The following is a 5,668-nucleotide window of genomic DNA, read 5'->3' as shown; positions in this document are numbered from 1 at the left end:
CTGGGGCAGGTGGGGGTGGGTGGGTGGGTGGGTGTGAATATTTCATGCTGTTTTACTGACACGGTTTAATGTTTAATCGTGAGCCATTGGGGTTTAGTGCTAAAAGGTCGGGAACTTAATTGAAAATGTCCAAATGACCGTGTTTTCCAGGTGAATGGTGCCTACAGGTGGAGGTATGGTCGCACTGACACTCCGAAGGTTTCAGCTTCATCCCCCTGCCCCATCCACATCTCATCAAGGATTTTATCGAGGAGATGCCACACAGACATAGGTCAGGGCTTTGAGAGGCTTAGCTGAAGATTTTTGATAGGCATGAAAGGCATTTAGGTCTTGGACACAGAGCAGAATAGGTTTGTAATGGTTTATTTTAATACTGTAGTTGAATATACAGTCGCTGATTAAAGGAGGAACGAGAGCCATAAACCTCTGCACGCGTCAGTGAGCTGGGGTGGAACATCTGCCTGAGGGTCAGCAGGGTATTCTCGGAGTGAGTGCCTGCTACCATGCTTGGGAAGTCTAAATTGTGGTTTTCAAGGTATTCACAGACTTTAGGCACTGTTCTTTGTTTGTCTCGTTAGCCACATTAGTACATTAGCACCTAGAATAAGTGTCCCTAGTATATCAATTATTTAAACACTAGCAGGGTTTACATACTTTTAAATGACTTTTATTTAAGGTAAAAACAGGTTTGGGAGCTTTGTGGAAATGCTGGAAAGAATTCTGTCACTCCTTTCTGCTAAGCTGAAGGAGTTGTCAGCCAGGAGACACAGGGCTTTTTTCTTAAAATGTGTCAGTGCCATCAATGCGGAAGTGTCTTAAAAATGTCTTGATTTTGGTAGCATAATGTATTCCTACAATAATGTTGATTTATAAACTAAAAAAATAAAAAAGGTTGTGTGACTCTTCTGTCTTCCTCTAAAAAATTTGAATAGGTCTTCTCTGTGTCTGCCTATGAGAAAATGTTATTAAAATTCACAAGTTTCATTTTTTAAATGAACTGCAGAGCACACATTAAGTGTTTGGTCCCACAGAGTGAGATCTGTGCCTTTGCCATCAATTATCATTCTCATGTGTTTAGGGTTTGGCTGGCTTGGGCTTGGAAGGCTGAGCATGACTGTGATCACACCATGTGATCTGTTCCCAAAATTTGTGTTTATCATTACATAATTACATGAATAAACAATCTTTTGCATGCTTCACAAAGAATTTGTAAAATTCATACAAGAAAGCACAAAGCTCTCTTTGTTTTGTTGTAAAGATGCAACAACAAAGGCATGAAAATAAATGCTTGCTTTGCTCGCTCTTGTCTGAAATAAGGAAAAAGTTGAGGTTTCCACCACAGTGTGTCCTTGGTTGGGCTCATGGTGCAGCTGCACAATTGTGCTTGTGCAGTGCTGCAGTGGGGGCAAGGCTGCTTCTGTCACAAGCTGAGCAGGGACAACCCCTCAGGACCACGGCACAGAGAAATCTCTGCTCCTGGAATGCTCAGAAATGTTGTATTTTGAATTATATGGGGTTTTTACTCCAGAGGCTGAATCAGAACCAGCAGAAAACTCGGTGAGGCTGACCATGAGGGGCAAGCTCCCAGATACAGACAGGAAAAGGAGCTTTCCTTGGTAGAAAAAACTCCAGGGGTACAAAGGGGAAAGGGAGACTTCTTGCTTCCCCAGAAGTGTGACTTGGGGTCAGGTGATGATCCTGGGAGCACGATGAGCCTCTCTAACGCTGCAGGGCCGAGCTGGAGCCTGACACTGAAAGAACAGCTCCAGGGAAACTGAGCTTGGTGCCCCAGGTCTGCCCAGACCTTTCCCGGCTGGCTGGAGCTGAATACAGATCAGCCCGTGCCACCGTGTGGCAAAGGACCACGGTGCACAGCTCCTCTCCCAGCTCCGAAACGCTTCCTGCAAGGTTCTGCCCTCTTTCTGTGGTCCTGGGATTGCTGGGGGCCGAGGGGCAGGGTGGGTTTCACCTGCGAGGTTCCTGAGCTTCCTCTCAGCAGCTCCTGGGTCCCTTGGAAATCCCACGGGTTCAGCGTGGTGCTGTTCTGCCCTGTGATGTTATTCCAGCACACAGTGTGCTTTGCAGCCAGCTTTTCTGAGCATTCCCCAACTCCAGCCAAGCAGCTAACTGAAGAATAACTGTATGGGGATAATCCATAAAGTGGGCTATGAAACCTTTAACCTTTTGCCTTCATTCTTTCATCCAAATTGCTCAGGATCCTTTCTTCTCTTGCGTGAGCGCCAGGTTTTGCAGCCTTCCAGTGCTTTAAGGGAGAGAGGGACTTTTTATCTGGGCAGATAGTGACAGGACAGGGGTTAATGACTTTAAACTGTCAGAGGCAGATTTAGGCCAGATATAAAGAAGAAATTCTTCCCTGTGAGGATGGGGTGCCCAGAGCAGCTGTGGGTGCCCCTGGATCCCTGGAAGTGCCCAAGGCCAGGCTGTACAGGGCTTGGACCCACCGAGGATAGTGGAAGATGTCCCTGCCCATGGTGGGGGTGGACGTGGATGGGCTTTAAATGTCCCTTCCAACCCAAACCATTCTGTGATTCCATCATTCTGTGATTTGAACACTTTATTCCACTTTTTGTTTCTTGCCCCCCACTTACTCCCAGGGGATAGCAGTGTTCTTTTCTAGCATCAGCGTGGTGGGAAGGCAACAGATTCAGGTTTTCTCTGGGAGCCTTTCATTTGCACTGTTTATGCAGGCACATCGTGTGTTGTACAATGTCTCTCTTGTTTGCCATGAGCATCAGCGTGGTGGGAAGGCAACGAAAGACTCCAAGGGATAATCAGCAGATGTAAGGAAACAATGCCAGCAGCAGGAGAAAATAGCTGGAGAGGCTGCTCCTGGGGCTGGACACGTCCTCAGTGGGATGTGACAATGCTGTGGTGAGTGTGGAGAGGATCCCAAGTGAAAGCAGGTTTGTGCACAGAGTCACCGGAACCAGTGGATCTTGTACATACTGAGTAATGTGCTGGAACTCTCACCTTTCCTGGGAACAATGAACTAGCCCTACTGCCACAGGTTTTCTGAAGGATTTAGCCTGGGCAGGATGCTGGTGACAGCTCCTGTCCTTTGGCACACAGCAATGTGAGGATGGAAACCCTCTCTGCCCACTGGCTGTGGTGTCAGAGCAGGACAGGGTCAGCAGGTGCAGTTCTGCTTTCTGTAGTGACCATTTCATATCCTTTCATTTGGCTTTGTGTGGATTTGGTTCCTGTTTCTCCTAAAAATATACAAACATGTCTCTGACAAGTTACCAGTCCTCCTGATTCTGTAGAATTTTCTTGTTCTGACTACTTTTTTTCCCTTGGTCTTTTATATGGGCCTTTGTATACTTTTTTTACTCGCCTTTTTGGTCTTTCTTTGATTCACAGTTGTTGACTTCAAGACCTTAAAGCTGTGACCTTTACATCTCTGACAGTTTGCTAAGACAAGTGAGAAGTTGCTCTAGGAGAGTTAGTTATCACAAAAGGGTAGATGTTTCCATAGTCCCATGTTTTACAACATCACAGGTAAAGTAATGGGAAAAGATCTGAGTGTGTTCAGCCTCAAGTGGCTATACTTCAAAATAACAGTGAAGAAATTTGGAAGCCTGCAGCTTTGACTAGAGTGAATTCTTTCTCAAATGAGGGAATTGAGGAATTTTGTGGCCCTCCTCCCGTGCATGGTGTGTGTCCTCCTTGCAGAAGGATGTTAATACACCAACATGGCAGGAAACGAAGGTGTAACCTACTGTGTTTATTTCAGAAACCTACTTTTATCATTCACCTAGGTGTAACTGTTTGGCTTTCTAAAAGGAATACTTAAATATTTTTAAAAGCTTACAATGGTTGAAGGTATATATTGCAAAAATGGAGTGTTCCAATTTTAAAACAGATTTGTTTTGGCTGTGGGCTTGTCTACCATCCATGGAAATCTGTGAAAACAGATGTGGAAACTCTCTGTCCAGAGGGTGAATGGAGGAGCCTATGCAGTCATGTTGGAGCAACGTGGACACTTGGTTCCTTGGGGACATGAGCAGCACAGTGTGAAGGACCCACTCAGTCACAACCAACTGTGCTGGAAGTGACTTCAGAGAGTGATTTTGTTTTTAATAAAAAAAACACAGTGCTTTAAAATTGTAATTGCACTTGAGGAAACTGCATTTGATTCAGAGATATTATGGAAGCAATAAAGAGATTTAAAAGAAATCAGCAGTTTTCTGGCAATTATTTGCTCAGCTCAACTATTAATATTGGTTTGTTTGCCAGAACATGATCAAAAACATTTGGCAGGCAAGATTTGGTCAGGAAAGTGAGCCAGTAAAATTGAGCTGTCATCTAAGTACATACAGAAAAACTGTTCACTTGGCATGAAAAACAGACTGTTTACAGAAATAATAAACATGCCCTTGAAAATTATGTTCCTTCTCTCTAAAATCACGGAAGGTCACAAGACTTTGACCTTACAGAAGGAGCATAACACTTTATGAGACTCCTGTCAAAGCACATGATAAAAAATAAATACACTGCAATAAAGAAGTGTCAGGCTGATGGCTCAAATGTGCCTTCCTGCCATATCCTGTCTCCTTCCCGCAGGATGTGGGGTGGCTGCTGCCAGGCCACCACAGCCCAGCTGGAGGGGAGGGCAAATCCACCCATTCTCCTGACATATCACTCCGTGTAATTAACTTGTGTTTCATCTCCCAAGAAAACCTTGCAAACAGCGAAACGTGTCAGAGTGAAATAGAAGTTATTGAAAAGCGTAATTTGCAAAAGCCCTTCTGGTGATTCAGCTGCTGGATAGAGCCCCAGCGCTGGGTGTCCGCGAGGAATACGGGATTTGGCCACAGCTTGCTGGTTTCTTGGAGCCCTGAGGATGGAGGAGTGAGCTCTAGGAAGGATGGTGGATGGCTACAGCTGGAGGAGGTGTCCACCCCCTGGCCTGCTCCCCCAAGGGCAGTGGTCTCACCTGTTTGCTCCTCAGGATTTCCAGGTTCACTCTTTATGTGGATTCCTCCTTCTGCCCCCAGAAAACCATTGGCTTTAAGGCTCCAGTGTGAACTCTGGCTCTGGGAGGGAGAAACACCCCTCACTCTTGCACCCCAGGGAACTGGGGTTATTTAGTGGAAGAAAAGGAGGCTCAGGGGGCCCTCATCACTTTCTGTTACTGCCTGAAAGGAGGTTGTGCTCAGGTGGCTGTCAGCCTCTCTTCCCAGGTAACAAGTGACAGGACAAGGCAAAGCGCCCTCAGGTTGCACTAGGCAAGGTTCAGGTTGGGTATTATAAACAGTTTCTTCACTGAAAGGGAGGTCAGGCTTTGGAGCAGGCTGCCCAGGGTGGAAGTGTTGGGCAGAATGTGTAGATGTGGCACTTGGGGATGGGGTTTAGTGGCAGCACTGGGTGAACAGTTGGTCTCAATGATATTTTTCCATCTTAATGGTTCTGTGGTTTTTTCCCTCCCCTAATTCCTTGCACAGCCACCACCTTTCTACTCCTGCTGCTGCCTCTGCTGGGGTTGGCTCTCACTGTGCAGTGCCACAGGGGCACAGCCAACGGGCTTTGCAGCTCAGGTGCAGCAGGGGCTGTGCTCACCTGTGGAAGCAGCGTGGGCTGCAGAGCCAGGGAAGCACCAGCCCAGGACTGCCTGGGGTTCCACACTGCCCACAAGGACATTGGTGTC

The sequence above is a fragment of the Geospiza fortis genome, unplaced genomic scaffold (genome assembly GCF_000277835.1).
Source record: "Geospiza fortis unplaced genomic scaffold, GeoFor_1.0 scaffold394, whole genome shotgun sequence".
Classification (NCBI taxonomy): Eukaryota; Metazoa; Chordata; class Aves; order Passeriformes; family Thraupidae; genus Geospiza; species Geospiza fortis.
Note: the sequence above shows the minus strand (reverse complement) of the source record.